Consider the following 16,390-nt stretch of genomic DNA (forward strand, 5'->3'; position numbering starts at 1 on the left):
TATAAACGTGACAATCTGTGAGTTAAATCTAAACCGCAGAAGATCAAGTTTCACACGCACAGCTTTTCTCACACTTTTCTGCTGTTGTCTCCACATAGGAAGTATCTTTTAATGAAAGGTCCTAGAACAGAAATTGTGCTTGCTTTGTTCTAGAGCCCTGCTCCTGTTCCCCCATAATGCAAACCCCACCCATGCTCATATTCTTCTGCTTTATCATGGGATGTGTGTGTCCCGTGTGTGTGCTCATGTTCGCGACAGACGAAACACTGCCAGATCTTCATGACAACACTGTACCATTGTGCAAATGTGACCCGCATGTGTTTCTCTCATATGCATCAGTTGTGTCATGGGACAGTCGAGGGTTTGGGGGTTGTTGCTGTGAATTAAAGAGGGGGATACTCCACAAAGGAAACAGGCACCCACAACGACGAACAAAGCAGTCTTGATTGCCTTTTGTGATACGATGCTGTATTATGGTCTGGTACCTTTCATCCAACAATGACAGATGGGATAAGAAACAGAATGGGGGAGGACCTGAAAGTGGGCATGTTAAAAAAGTGCCCATGCTATAACAGATGCACTAAGGAAGACTCCATATTTGTGTTTGTGGGTGTGTTAAGATTCAAATATTCTTTGTATTAAATGACGATAAACACAAGAATTGGCTATGTCTCAAAAATGCACAATGATCTTCCATTTTTCCCAGACCCTCCTGTCCATTTGGGACAATAAAGACTAGATTTCCTCACAGACACACGCAGAGTGTCTGGCTTGGTAAAAATAAAAGTTTTACTTCCCCTCCTGCCTCTCTACTATAGTCAAAGACTCAATGGCATCCTCCGCTCTTTATCAGAAGCATCATTCAAACCAAAAGAGCATATCCGTCTTTGATTTTGAACCAAGATATTGAACACAACTTCAAAAAACTATGATTTTCTATTAAATGATATAATATATATTAATATAAATGATGAGATATTAAATATACTACTACATAAAATAATAATATTTACACATTTATTTTATATTAAATATTATCTAAAATAAAGTTGCACGATTATCATAGGTTAAAAAGCAGGAGAAATCCGGCAGAAGTCCCATCTACCCACCATTTTTGTGAAACAAAATGTCAAAGCTCCTCTTTTCCATGCACTGTCCAGCCCCCCAAAAAACCTAAACCTTCATGCTAAAAAAACCACCAAACTTTCAAACAGCATGTTGTCTTTATAATATCATGCTTACTATTTCACAGAGTATGATGGCCTTTATACATAAATATATACAGCTGTCTTTAAATTTTAAGCAGCAGGGATTATCATAATTTGCTGGTCTTCCCATGGCATCAAAAAGCTAGAAACGCTCTGCAACATCCTGCATTTGCATTAGGCATTAGTTAAAAAGTGTTTGTTTGCTTTTTTTTTTTTTTTTACATGCTTTTAGTCATGTCTTTTCTTGCTTAGGGCGCCTATAATGAGTCTGGACTGCCACTAGTGCCCTCAAAAACAACTGATGCATAATGCCCTTTGTCATTTCATTTCCCATAGGGTGTGGTTTAGATATCGATCCAAAGCAGATCAAATTCAACAGGCTTATTAGTGCTGGATATGTTACAGGGGGAAGTCAGAAATCATATCATGTGGGCCTTTAACTGTATTACTGGCACAGCAATCTAATATACAACATTGTCTGACGTATGTTTTTTTCTGTAATATTGAGTTTCAGGGGCTTTGGTATGTCTGCTCATTTGTGTTTTGTTTTGTATCACCACACATAAGTCTTATCAGTGACCCGTGCGTTCGCCACGGGTCACTTCAGAAGACATTTCGTGCAGAGACTTCTCATCGTCGAGGGAGACCAGACCAGACCAGCCGATTACACAATATCAACGATTTATGTGGCTGTTTAAGAGAAGTGAGAACATTTTTCCCCAGCAGAAAATGTCTGAAATCATCTATCTTTTAGTCTAAACGTTAAACCGCCAAGTTATGCAAGAATGTCAACAGTTTCATTTAGTTTCAGTAAAAAGACAAGATGAAGTTGTGCAAGATCTGTTTCAACAAATGATTGCAAAAAAAACAAATAAGTAACAGCAGTATCGTCCCACCAGAGAGCAAAGAGCCAGGCTATTCTCATGCTAAAAGCCCCCATGTGGGCAGGATCCATGTCTTTCTGCCACTCATGGACATTCATGACTTTGCGTTAGCATGAGGATGGGCCTGATCCTATCACAGATGCCACAACTGAAAGAACAGGTTTGATGGACAAAGCCCCCCCTCCACAGTTTAATCTGCCGAGCTCTAGCGAGCAATCCGGCTCTTCATTCCAACAGGGCTTCCTCGGTGGGCTTCTTCCAGGTGCACAAACAAAAGCAGTCAGGGTAACAATACGCTGTCTATCACGAGGGGGAGGGTGTGCGGGTCTGGCATTATCTCTTTCAGTACCTGCTGGAAACTTAATGCAGTTGGACGTACTGATGCCCGGTAGACGCTTGAAAACCACACTGTGACCACATCACTACATATCCACCACTTTATGGAGTACTTCAAGCCACAAATCGTTCAGAAATGTTTTACGGCTCACTAACACAAAAACGATCTCCAAACCTCTTCGTGGCCAGTAAAACGGTTAACATTATCATAGCACAAGAGAGTGCCAGATTTACAGAGGAAACTATGCCGTTGCAAGGTTTCTTTACTTTTGAAAGCTGCAACATCATTCACCACACAAAGTGGTTTTACATTCAGCAACACCGTACCAAAATATTCAATTTACGCAATACAAAAATGTACTAAAAAGCTTAATATGAAAATGTTCTCATCATTTACTCACCCTCATGTCTTTCCAAACCTGTACGACTGTGTTTCTTGTGTGAAACTAGATATTTAGTTTATTTTTTATTTTTATTTAAATATCTTCTTTTGTCCTTCTAAGAAGAAAGTAAGTTATACAGGTTTGAAACGCCATGAGGGTGTATAAATCATGACATTTTTTGGGTGTACTATTTCTTTAAAATCAAACATACATTAAAATGTATTAATATTAACATGCATAAGCTCATCAATATGCAAAATTAACATTACATAAGTGTCTCAAGAATTTTAATTATTTCATGCTCTCAGAAGCCAGTTATTCACTGCACAGAACACATTGTGGTTGACACAAACATGTTTGTCCTCGTTGCAAGTTAACCAGTATTCATTAGCAAAGGTCATATTATTATTATTTTCAATGCAGTAAAGTTTGATTGGATACACAGCCTCTGACATCATTGCTTTTTTTATCCTCTCATCTTCTAAAAATTGCTATTTATTTTGCTATTCCAACTACCAACAATTATACAAATAGCTGCTTTTTTTTTTGCATTAGCAAACACTTTCAGTAACTAATTTGTGACCGATTTAAGACCCACAAGTTAAGAACAACGGAAACATATTAGACATTAGGCTATATTGCCCAAAATACACCTTTGTGTTGCTTTTCTGAAGCTAAGATCTGTGTACACCTGCATCAGTGTTAAGCCAGATTTGCCGTTCTACTGTATATGGCAGATTTATATCAGTTGGGCAATGTTTCGCAAAATAAACTCATAAATAGTCATTTTGCACAGATGCTAGACATGAATAGAAAGCGAGACCTTTAGAAGTTCTTCCATGGCTCCAAAATTGTCCTAAAATGGACAAAGTGAAACGCTGCTCAGTAAATATTTAGAGAGCTTCCCCTGAGCCTTGTCTGCATGTGTCTGTGTGAGACAGACAGATTGGGCTAAATAACTGATGTATACAACATACATTTATGGGATTGTGTTTGTGATTGTCTTAACACTAAATATGCATGCTACTGTTTGTACATAGAGTAAGAAAGTCTTTGTGTGTAAGAAAGTGATTGGGTGTGTGCATTGGAGAAGGTTAGCAGCCCAAGCAAAGGCAAGTCATTACAGCGACACTCCCAATTCTTGGCACAAATACTGCAAGCTCAATATTACCGGCTGTGAGTTGTAACTTGCTCAGCAGCAGCCTCCAAAACAGAAGGCGTTTATTTTGTTCCAGCTGCCACACCCAGAAAAAGTGTTTTTCGACTGAGGCAAGATGGCATGCTGCCTTATAATATAGTGCTTAATAATATATATAGTGCAAGCCCTAAAGCACTGGAAACCCCAGTCTCTATTAATTATCACCAAAGATATTGATTAGCATTATTGGAAAAAATGCTGAACTGGTTGACCAGACAGTGCATTGATCCCTGAGTGCCAACAGTTCCTGAACAACAAAACATGTTGGTTCATCAAAGATGACCGTCTTCCATAATACCTTCCTGTACAAGATGTCTTTTGTTCTTAAAGGAGTACACCCAAAATTGATTGTGACGATTTTCTTAACCGCATTTTGTCTCAAACAGAGAACATTGAAGTTTAATTTTTAGGTAATTATCCTTGCCACTCTTTTCAAAATATTGAAAGTGACTGAAACCGGTCAAGCTCCAAAATGACAAAAAGCGTCATAGAATACAGAAATTTACGTAGTTATTGACTGAAAATCTTAATAAACATGCACCATTTTGTGAACTAATCGTTTATTTGAAGTGTTTTCAATGATTCGGTTCACAAATCCCAAATGTTTCATTCATGAATTTACCAATTCTCAAGTTCACCGACTTAAAAGAGCGCAGAAATCGTTTAGACTACTTTTATAGTGCTACTTTTTCCCCGGTCCTCATTTACTTCCATTATATGGCAGGGCTCCAGACTGCGATAAGAGCTGCCATTTCTGTCTTATATGAAAAACATCAAACAGCAAATGAAATGAAAACGGAAGGAAACAGCGATTCTCGTTTGAGCTGCGCAGCGCAGACAGTTTATCAGCTCGGACCAATATTAGACAGCGCAGCGCAAGGTCAGAACAGGTTACTACATAGCGCTGGGAGATCCAGTGAGAAAGCGTTTGAATTTGCCGCAGTATTAATAACTGCTCTTAAATGTTTACATTTACATTTATTCATTTAGCTGACGCTTTTATCCAAAGCGACTTACAATTGCTATATATGTCAGAGGTCGCACGCCTCTGGAGCAACTAGGGGTTAAGTGTCTTGCTCAGGGACACATTGGTGTCTCACAGTGGATTCGAACCCGGGTCTCTCACACCAAAGGCATGTGTCTTATCCATTGCGCCACTCCCACCTCCAGACTAACATCCAGCCCTAACATGGGAAAAGAGAGATGGACATGAGCAGTTAAGTGATTTCATTTTTGGGTGGACCAGTTTTAAATTCTCTGCCTGACTTGAGGGATTCAGTCTTCCTCAGAGAAGGTTCTCTCAGGACGTTCTGCAAGCGTTCTGCGCCTGTTGCCAAAATGCTAAACGCAAAAGTCCTTGAGGAATAGCTCCGCCCACACAGTGACATGGCCCCACCCGAAACCCCTCATGTGACCGAGCCCAAAAATCCCACACTTCCAGTTCCCACCACCGCATGCAACATTTATTTATCTTTCCGTTTGCTTAGATTTCCGTTTATTTATTCACTTTTCTTATTTAACTTCGCCTCTCATGCACAATCCCTCCTCATTGACGTCTGCATGCACATATGCGACCTGTGGGCATGCAGAGCCAAGTCATGGGGAACGAACCTCATTCTGAAACGTGTGTTTATGGGACAGAGTTGAAATGAAGGTCAGGGGAATTCAGGAGAAAGCGCCAGCAAGTAACAATCAGACAGTCAACCTGTGCGACACCATCATAATGAATAGTACCACTCATATCTGAAGGCAAAGCCGATCATCATGAAACTTTGAAAGTAAATACTTGGAGAAAATTCTGAGTGGCATGGTGAGTCACAGTTATGCCTACGCTAAATCCAGGCACACGGAACTCTGTGGAAAGCTCAGGAGACTTCCTTGGAATTGGAATGTCTGTCATTAACAAAGCTCTTCACAAATTTAGGCTAATTTGATAACAGTTTACGCTGCCAGATAACAAACTTCCAAGTTTGTTCCCAGTAAATGATGACACAATTGTCAAGCGGTTTAAATGCATTCCGCAGAGTTCCAGCGAAAAAAAAAGAACAGAAAATACAATAAAAGTCTGGAGTGTCCATGTGGACCTGGTGATAGAGTCACAGTGGGTAATATATTAAATTAAGACCACAGCTGAAGTCTCTCTCATGTAGACATGGGCTGAGAGAGTGAACGTGAGTGAAGAACGCCGGTGGTGGTCAGCTGAGACAGCGTGGCTGGTTTTGTTCAGGTTTAATGAAGCGTGGCATCACATGATGCCAACGCGGACTACATGCTGCCCATATCAGCTCCGTCTACAGATCGGATCGCAGCGTGATGAAAAGCTGCCACCTAAACACATGACCCTAGACAAGAATCTCCACAACCATCAAACAGATCCAACACCTGATATTCCTGCTCATCGTAATTTTCCCACTTTAGTAATGCTGTTTCCATCTAAGTACTTTAAAAAGCATGCAGAAATCCCCATGCGCATCTGAAAGCACTCTGCATGCAATCCCAGAACAGACAAGATAATGCAATCATTCCATTTAAAGCTTTTAGAAGAATAATGTAACCTAGCACACACATTTCACACCCACACTAGAGAATGATAGATGGACAACTCTCAATGTGATAATCGGCGTTTCCTCTCACATATCAGCTTATCTTGTAGAGGGAGGCATTGTGTACCACAAAAGCGGATTGCAAAAACATCTCGACCCCATCCCCTTTTCTTGTCCTGGAGAGAATATACAGTTGATTCTGAGTCAGTATCTCAGAGAGGTGTTGTTAGTGAATGATTATTCTGGACTTAAGGGTCGGGTGCATTTCTATACTATGACCTAAATTCAGAAACCAGCGCAATGGCTTTTCAATGTAGCCTTGGATTCCAGGGGAAACAAAAATCTGTACAATAGAGTTGACCTACATCTGTACAATTGTCTAGTTTCATAATAAAACAGTCAACACAAAAAAAACTAAACAAAAACTTAAAGGGATAGCCACACAAAATTGAAAATTTGGTTAAGTTGGTCAAAATCTGAATGCTTTTTGGTTCTTCCATGGAACAACAAAAACCTACATCTAAGAGGATAGGCACTGATTTTTACTATCAAGCTTCATAAAAACGCAACTGATTCTTGTATGTCTTGCAACGATTTTTGTACGTGTGTAAGCATGAATGATGTTGAAATCAAACAACGACTTTCAACAAACTTTGAAAATGAAAACTGTTATCAAGAACCAGGTTTCGGGTAATGTAAGGCAGAAGAACAGCCTCAGCTACCACTGACTTTAATTACATGAAAAAAACAAAAACAAAAAAAAAACAATGAAAGTGCCACAAGCTTTTGTGTTTCACAGAAGAAAGGAAATCATAGAAGTTTACAACGACATGAGGATGAGTCAATTATGACGAAATCTGCATTTTGGGGTGAGCTATCCCTTTAAAATCCTGTCAGACAACAATATATCTTGTGTTTTGAGTAAAAATCCCCTAAAACATTTCTTTTTTTGCGTTTCAAGAGTGACAGAAAGAGTAAATGATGACAGAATTGTCATTTTAGGGTGGACTATCCCTTTAAGAAACAAACACTAGACTCAGAGAACTCAGTCCAGCAGCATAATGCCATAATAGAGTCTTTTGTCTTATTAATACGACCTTAAAGAACAATGCCATCCTTTCGGTGACGGATGGACGAATCCCCACGGCGGGTTTTGCAACGGCTACAAATATCGCAATGCTCCTTGCGTGCAATGAGCCCAGCAAGAGCCCGTCCCTGTTGACAAATGAAGAGGTGCTGGAATACACATGAAGTCCAGCAGCTCTGGATGATGCAGGTCAATGTTTAACCGCATGCATGTCACACATTACATCTTCGATTAAACATTTACGGTTTACTTTCTCGTAAATTATGCAAAACACTGGTGCATGTCACACTTCATTTCAACTGACACTAGTGGAATATGCATGTGTCGAGAGCTTTGATAGCAAGACTATCTCACATATTGCATTATCTGATCGGTCCATGTGAGATGGTGATGGTGATAGAAACGTGTCGGTGTTGACAAATTAAAAACATCACAATTTACTGTTAAAGAGTGAATTCTGAGAAGGGCTCACACATCTGTCTTAAACATTTGCATAGGGTTGGTAGTCATTAACTACATTAAAATACAGGTCTATCGCACTGGTACGGAAATGAATTAAGACAAAAAGCTATTGAAACACCAAGGAACATTTGACTAGCCTATGTATACAGAGCGATGTCGTTAGTTACAGTGCTGTGAAACTCACCCCATGTGCGATGTCTGGCAGAGAGAAGAAGCGCGTGCCGATGTTTTTAATCTTCATTTACAAAGTTTACATGAAATGCCGTAATTCCTAATCGCTTGATCGAGTCTTCAAGGATCCGTTTGGGAGAGCCCCAACAATGCAAATGATTTAATAAAAGTCAAAACTTTTGCGGAATCATTTCTTCAGATAATCTAATCATTAGAATAGACATGGTTAAGATAAACGTCAAAAAAGCTAGAAAAATACTCTGAGTTTGCGTTGACGTCTCTAGGACGCGTCCGTTACTGATGTATTTTCCGTTTAATAAAAAAAAATCGTTAATTCCACGAGCTGGTCGCCAGAACAACAGCCTCGCGATCTGCGCGCGGAGACGTACATACACACACAGAGAGAGAGAGACGCGCGCGCACGTCCGCACTCGCACGCGCTCAGCAACGCTTGGGACGCCTGGCCTAGGTAATGATTTTTACACCCCTAATTTGCCTGTTAACGAAAATAAATGTATTACAAAAACATATATAATTGCAGACGGTCGCAAAAAGATGTTTTCTCCACTCGATGAAAATGTTCAGGATAAAAAAAGTCACATTTATGGTGGTATTTTAGTTGCTCTCTCCCCAGGGTAGAAATGAGGTCCAGATGTTTTCTGAGTTTTTTGGCTTTTTTTTTTTTTTTGGTTCCACCTCCTCACTTCCTCTCTACTCTGAGTTGACTTTGTTTTGCCTCTTTTTCACACATAGATTGACATGTGTATCTAATTGGCAGAGACCTATTGATTTTCCTACTATATTTCAATATGGCTTAATTAGACGTTTTATAGCTACAACAAAGGCAACAATAAATATGAATGCTTCAATTATATGGTGAGATCTGGTGGCGAAGAATCAAGTAACTTTGGATTGCTATCTGTTAGGGAATGTCCTTTGTCATTTTTCACCTCCATAATTGTAGATTGTGGGATTCCCAAACTTCTAAATGCTGATGTTTATGTCTGTGGCCCGAACAACCAGATGCAAATTTTGCACTTGGCACCTCATGAGAATGTTTTGATGCAGGAAATTACACTTGCTTTCTTTACACATTACACACCCTCAGTTCCCTTCAGAAGATGAGTTTACAATCAACATTCAAATCATCTTGTTTCAGTGAGCTACCACCCTAATATTGAGACTTCATGTGGTCAGGGGAAAATTATACGTCTCGTTTGACATCTGCTCATACATGTGTTAAACACCTTTGCTGATTCACTAGAATACGCTCGGCTCAACGGTTTATTTTTTTCTTCTCCTTTTTCCTATCATCACTGATGTATGCGTTGATATCTGCCAGTCTAATTTTTTTTTTTTTGTCTTGATGAACACGTTTAGCCTCAGGTGTGTGTGCCGTTTGGTCTAGGCTTGTTTGTCATTGGGGTTATGTTGTATCGTGTTCACACAGGGAAGGCAGGTATGAATCATAAGAGATTTGCTTCATTGAACACTACTTTTAAATTCAAGCTTTCTGGCATCGAGAACCCAGTAAGAAAAGACATTAATAAAGACCATGTGTTTAATTTCATTCTGTTGAGTAGATAAGCCCCTCGAGCGTGTATGGAAATCAGTGAGTCATCCTGGATAACGACACATCCACTTTCCAAGTCGTTCCTGTCTCATTTTAAGCAGCATTGTGTGGGCTGATTTCACCGTTTTGAGATGTAAATACTCAAGTGATAAATTCACCCCCATCTAGAACAGTTTGAATGGATTCAGAGGTTTTGCTGCCATATACTCTGACAAACAGATTGATGCATCTTACAAAAGTCCAAGAGACTCCGGTTTGAACTCTACATTTCTGTCAGCTCAGAGGAGGGGTCAGGAACCCTGACCTCACTTCCTGTGGTGACTTCACAAGCCGTGCATTGTGTGTGAGAATGTGACAGGGCTCCTGGGACTCCTCCACATCTGGCAGCTGTTTTGACCACCCCCAGTCCTTTCCACCACCACCAGGAAGATCTATGAATGTTCCTGGTACTCACCTCAGGAACCCATCGCACACATGCTTTGTATTTTGGTCTGCCACACTCTGGTTTCCACCATCAGGTTTTACCCGAAGAAGTTCCGTTTTGATGTGGTTTATGCCAGCGTCTTTTGCAAGTGCCTCACCCTCCAGGACAGACGTTAGCGGTCATTGTGAGTTCCTCTAGCTAAAGGAGAACAACTTTGTTATTCAGAATCATTTTCATTGCTATTTTCCCTTCAGTGCTTCAGGCATTTTTTAGGGACATCAAACATTTTTGTGAAATGCCACATTTGTGTCACTGTCTCACGGGGGCTTGATGCATGTGGTCTCGCTTGCTGCTCTGAGAGGATGCTGCTAAATTTAGATTTTTTCGAACGTAGGCAAAGTCTTTACTTCCTGTTTGAAGTTTGAAAATGAAAAGGGCATATCCTCTGTCATTCTGCATTAAAATATGTTTAATTTAGAACAAATAGGAATTATTTCATATTTTAATATGTGATACGTGATTAATATGTAATAGTTGCGAAAGCAGGTATGAATCCTCACGATTCTTAATATTAAGTAATATTAATTTTGTAAAGAATTTCAAATAAGAAATAAGAATTTACTACCACTAAATATGATGACGCCCTTGCAAGGGAACCTTTCCTAAAGTATTAACATATCAAACACACTTGTCTATATATAAATGTGACATCTATATATCTATATATCTATCTATTAAAAATATTAAGTGTCTATACTGAGAAAAATATTAAGTGTAATAAGACAACATTTTGGTTCCAAAAATAATTAATTTGCTTTATTATTGCCATTGTACAACAGCAGATTGTTAAAAATACTAATAAATACAGTGTACACACACACACACACACAAAATTTGCCCCCAATACTTGATTCTGATTGGTCAATTGCAACATTATGAAGTCAAATATTTTTGTATAATCTATACTTTATAATTGACCATTATGCCAAATAATTGGCTTTGCTGTGTTAGTATCTTGTATCGCATATGCGGTCTCTTCCCACATTATAAAATAATTCAAACTCAAATCAATGTTTCAAGTCCAGTTATGTTACTACTGTATTGTTGTTGTAAGAAGTGGATAATGTACAGCCAGCCGGCCATTCATTTTTGTAAAATAAACCCAGACAGAGTGATCAGGACATTGATGCAGTGTGATTATAATGATCAGCTGATTGTACTTTAACCTTTACATATATCTGGTATTGTGGTATGTGCTAACGGTTATCACTGTAAACAGTTCTGTATTTCACACCTACATTATTTTTCTTTTAAAGGTCTCTGACCAGTAGACACTGGTATACTGTGTGTGTGTGTGTGTGTGTGTGTGTGTGTGTGTGTGTGTGTGTGTGTGTGTGTGTGTGTGTATATATATATATATATATATGTGTGTGTGTGTGTGTGTGTGTACTAGTAAGATACCTTTAAAAGAAAAATAATGTAGGCAATAACAAAAAAAACAGAACTGTGCTCATATTTCATTTCCTCTCATTAGAGCGGGAACCTCCAACATTTGCGCATTGGCGTATACCCTTCCTCTTTTTTCCGTCATCATCACAGATTTATATTTTTAGAACATCAGTAGATTCTCTCTCTGTCATGTGGTCTACAGTCCTGTGATCCAGTGAGTCTGATGTCTTATGATGAGTCTACAGTCACGCTCATTGATTTGTTCAATTTGCAGCACGTCATTGCATGTTTGAGAGAATATTGCTGTCAACATTGCTGTGGCAATGTCAAAAGTGCAGAAAAAGCCACAATGTTTACACTTTTTCTTTTACACATTAGAATATTCACAGTGTGTAAGAGTGTTCCAGAAGTGACATTTGGTAAGTCTATTTAGCGTGCAAAACTCTAAAAAGAATTTGGAATGTAGTCTCATAATAGCATTGACCTTATAGTTGTCTCTTTACATGAAACTGGCATAATTCAATTAAAAAAGTATTTAAATGAAATAAGTATAAATCCTTAAAGGGATAGTTTACCCAAAAACAAAAATTCTGTCATTACTCACTCACCCTCAAAAACCCTCATTCCAAAATATTAATCTCAGACTCGCATTCACGTAACAACATCCGCTCTCTTGTTAAACACAACATGCATGCGTCGTGGTGTTCTCGTGAACGCGCATTTGAGATTAATATTTTGTAAATAAAGTGGTAAATTATGTTACGTTTTCACAAGCAAAGCACTCGCGTCACTTCAAAAAATTGAGGTTAAAGCACTGGAGTCACATGGATTACTGTAATGATGTCTTTACTATCTTTCTGGGGCTTGGAAGTGGTAGTTGCGTAGGCTGTCAATGGAGGGACAGAAAGCTCTCAGATTTCATCAAAAAGATTTTCATCCGTGTTCTGAAGATGAACGAAAGTCTTACAGGTTTGGAACGACATGATGGTGAGTAATTAATGACTGAATTAAAATTTTTGGGCGAACTATCCCTTTAACCAAAATAATCATAAAATGTTACTATACATTTTTTAGCTAAAATGGAGTGAATCCTAGTAAGGAAATGCTTAAGCTAGCACTTGCCTCACAAGGCCACCAAATCTATCATGGCTTTATCTTGCCAACAGACTTTGTGGACAGTTAGACACCATGGGTTTTTTTTCACACAGAAAACACACACTATGGTGAGGTGTCTGTTCTTCCACTTCTTCCCCTTCAGCCGTTACTGAAAAAGTAAATAATGGCACCTGGAGTCAAGATGGCTGATCTCTTCTTCCTCCTAATCATCCATTAGAGGCTTAAGTGTCAGTCGCGCCACATGTCTAACAGAGCTCACAGGTTAAAATCCCTCACGCCCCCCTTCGCTCATACCTTTTATCACCTGCTCATTTTCCTTTTTATAAGACCAGCTTTGTTTTTTGTGGAACGGCGCTTACACCATTTAATGGTTTTGCACAGCTGCATTCAGGATGTTTTCCAGATTGTTTGTCCATGGGAGAGTGAACAAACTCATCTAGCATGTGATGCCTCTTCTTTATCAACAGTTCACCATGCTGTTTTCATTCTTATTTCAGTGACTGCATCTAAACCATTGTATAAAACAATCATTACTTCAATCTTTCCTCACAGGGATGTAGTTGACTTCACTATATTATTATAGAGGAGCACAGAAGTTGGTTCCCATGCTCCAAACTGTGTGCTGTTTGAGTATGTGTGCATCTGTATTATGTTTACATTGGGTTTAATTATGTGATCATACTTGTTTGTAACTCAGGACAGATATAGACAAACATAAGGGAATGTAAGGCCCAAAAAGTGCTCCACCGGGGGGGCGTCAAGAGGAATAGGGAGTGGGTTTTCTGGCTTCCTGGAGATTAGGCCTTTATTTACAGAGGGGTGCTCAAGTGTCCTTAACACAACACAATACTAATCCACAAGTCCATTTTTACGCTTTTCTTTATTAACTACATTGCTGAGAAGACCATGTTTTCCCTAAGAGGGTCAGTCATTTGTATGGTAATACGAGTCCTATAATGTGATTTAGCAAGGATTTTGAAGTCCCAGCCAGTCAGGACTTGCTGTTGATCGTATCTGGGATTTAAAACGTGTGAAAAGTACAAGAAGGCCGGTTTGTACCAGTTTGAGGAATAAGTAATGCAACAGAAGACATATGGGATGGGAAAAGGAACATCATCTTTTTTTCTGAAACTTTATCTTGACAAAATCTGTTGTTTTGACCTGTAACCATATGGCAGCCATCAGTACTTTGGCCCCTTTGGCTTGGAAACCTAACACTGACAGACATTCACTATCACATTGGTTATCTGACTTGTGCTGGATCAGAAGAAGGTACTTGAGTCTAGTTCCTGTGAAAAGAGCTGCATAGCTGCTCACCAGCATATGTTGTGTTTTGGATGCTGGTTCCCAGCATGGGTGCTGGTTTTCCCACCAGGCTTCTTAACTAACATATTTAGCAAGACTTCCTTTGACAACTCACTTCACCATGCTGCCAAGTTTTCAGTGACTAATTTTTAAAACGTAGGACGTGTTCCTGGATCATCATCTTTGATGTCCTGGAACAACATTCCTATTTTAGGGATAGTTAATGGTTAGGGTTTCTGTACTTAATCGCTATTATAATTAATATAATGCACTGCAAGCACCTGATGAAGCACGCCACATTACGATTAGTCTTTTTATTTTAAATGTGTTATAAAGCTACTTTAGCCACCTGTATTAGTTAATTAAGTTAAATGTTTTTTTTTTCCTTTTATTCATTATATTGTAAAATCAGTTATACATTAATTGCAGTTATACGCATGTCTTTAAAGGGGTCATGGACTGGATTATTTTATAATTTTTTAATGTTTCCTGGGGTGCCCTTATAATGTTAGTATGATTTTAACATCAAACATTTTCATAATTTATAAATAAAAGGTATTTTTCCAAGCCTGATTTTGGCCTCTGATTTGAACGATCTGTTTTAAGGGGCGTGTCTGCTGTGAGACCCACTGCTGTGATTGGCTGACATGTTTGCATATTAAATAGCTAGTATTACATGTGGAACTCTCTCTAAAACTTTTACTACATTTTTACTATAACAGCTATCGAAATTAAGGAATCGTGAAAAGTATTGATCATAATGATCTATTCCCATCACATGAAAGGTTGCAGTGATGAGCAGATGACAGACTGGTGTAAAGTCCAGGGGTCAGAAAGTAAAAGTCCTGCCATTTATTTATTCCACCCATGAACTCAGCCAGCTGATTTTACTAATTAGTTATATCTCCTGGCTGAAAAACAGTGCTAATTAGCAAATCCAGGTGATTGGTACAATAGCTACTGAGGAGGACTTTTACTTTCTGAACCTGGACTTTACACCTCTGGTGAAAGCATTCGTGAGAGTGCCGAAATTGCGTTTCAATGATAAGATCTTATCTTGGTGCCAGAGGCTGAGGTGCCAGAGGCTTTCACCAAATAACAATGCAAACACGATGTAGGCATAAATGTACACTGTAAAACAATTATAACCTCCCCAACTCAACATTTTCTAGTGACTGGTCACATCAAAAAAATTTAATTTGCCCAAGTGAAATTCTGTAAATTATAAAATTAAATTTATAGAATTTCACTTGGGCCAATTGAAAAAAAATGTATGACCAGTAACTAGAAAATTTCGAGTTGAGGAGGTTAGATTTTTTTTTTTACAGTGATTGTAACAGCATCATGATTTTGTGATGATTTATTTCAACGGGTTTTGGCAAGTGTCCAGATAAACTTGCCTAGCTTGGGCAATTGGAAAGGGAGCATTCTTTGATGCTTTCTTTATATAATCACAGTTTAAATACGATTATTTTCCTCCTACTAAGAGAAATGACGTGAAGTTGATTGTTTACACTGGCTTGATTTACTTATGCATAAACAGTATTGAACGATATTTTGAGAGATAATCTGTCTGAACTTGAGTAATTACATCAGAAATCACTGATCACAGATCAGGCGTTAGAATAAACATGACTACTTACATGTTTGTGGCGTTGCTGGCAGATCCATATCGTTTGCGAAGCCTGCACCGAAATTTACCAAATAATCCACAGTGAAATCCACAGAATATACAAACAAAAACACTGCTGAGACATTCACATTGGGAAAAAACCCCACTATACTAGCATTACAATCGTTTGGAAGGATATGGTCCTGTATCGATCTTTTCTTGTTCTCATGTCACTGTTCAGTGGGCGGGGCCAAAGCTGCCCTGTGACGTCACACATCTCCACTTTTTAGATCCTGTCGTTTGCTGGCCTTGGTTTCAATAAAAGCAGTTTTTGGAATAACAAGAACGTTTTGAGTTTTGAAACTTACAGGGTATTTTTATAGTATAACGAACTCTTAACTGTCAAAGGATCAAGGAACATTTGAATTCTCAGTCTGATATTACTTCCTCAATTCAATTCCAAAAACCATTCTCAATTCCATTCTGAGTGGAACATAATGTTGGTCTGTGGTTAGTCAACATTCTGACATGCTAACATGCTTCATTTTTACACAACCTTAAGATGTTAAAATTGGGACTATGTTTGTCGGAAACAACACAAGATATTGCTAGATTATAGTCACCAACCAACCATAACAA

General features: G+C 38.7%; 1 protein-coding gene across 3 annotated transcripts in view; it reads right to left on the minus strand.

Annotated features, from left to right (window-relative positions):
• s1pr2 (sphingosine-1-phosphate receptor 2) overlaps positions 1-15,921 on the minus strand; it is a 31,495-nt gene extending 15,574 nt beyond the window's left edge. Inside the window, exon 1 of one of the 3 annotated variants that reach the window (XM_082177168.1) lies at positions 15,783-15,921. The gene's annotated coding sequence lies outside the window, so the exon portion shown is untranslated. Of the gene's footprint in view, positions 1-7,649; positions 8,834-15,782 lie in introns of those variants that run through there. The other 2 variants (XM_082177166.1, XM_082177167.1) reach the window with 2 other exon arrangements.
• Positions 15,922-16,390: the final 469 nt, after the last annotated feature.

Source organism: Leuciscus leuciscus, assembly GCF_965113295.1.
Source record: "Leuciscus leuciscus genome assembly, chromosome: 1".
Classification (NCBI taxonomy): domain Eukaryota; kingdom Metazoa; phylum Chordata; class Actinopteri; order Cypriniformes; family Leuciscidae; genus Leuciscus; species Leuciscus leuciscus.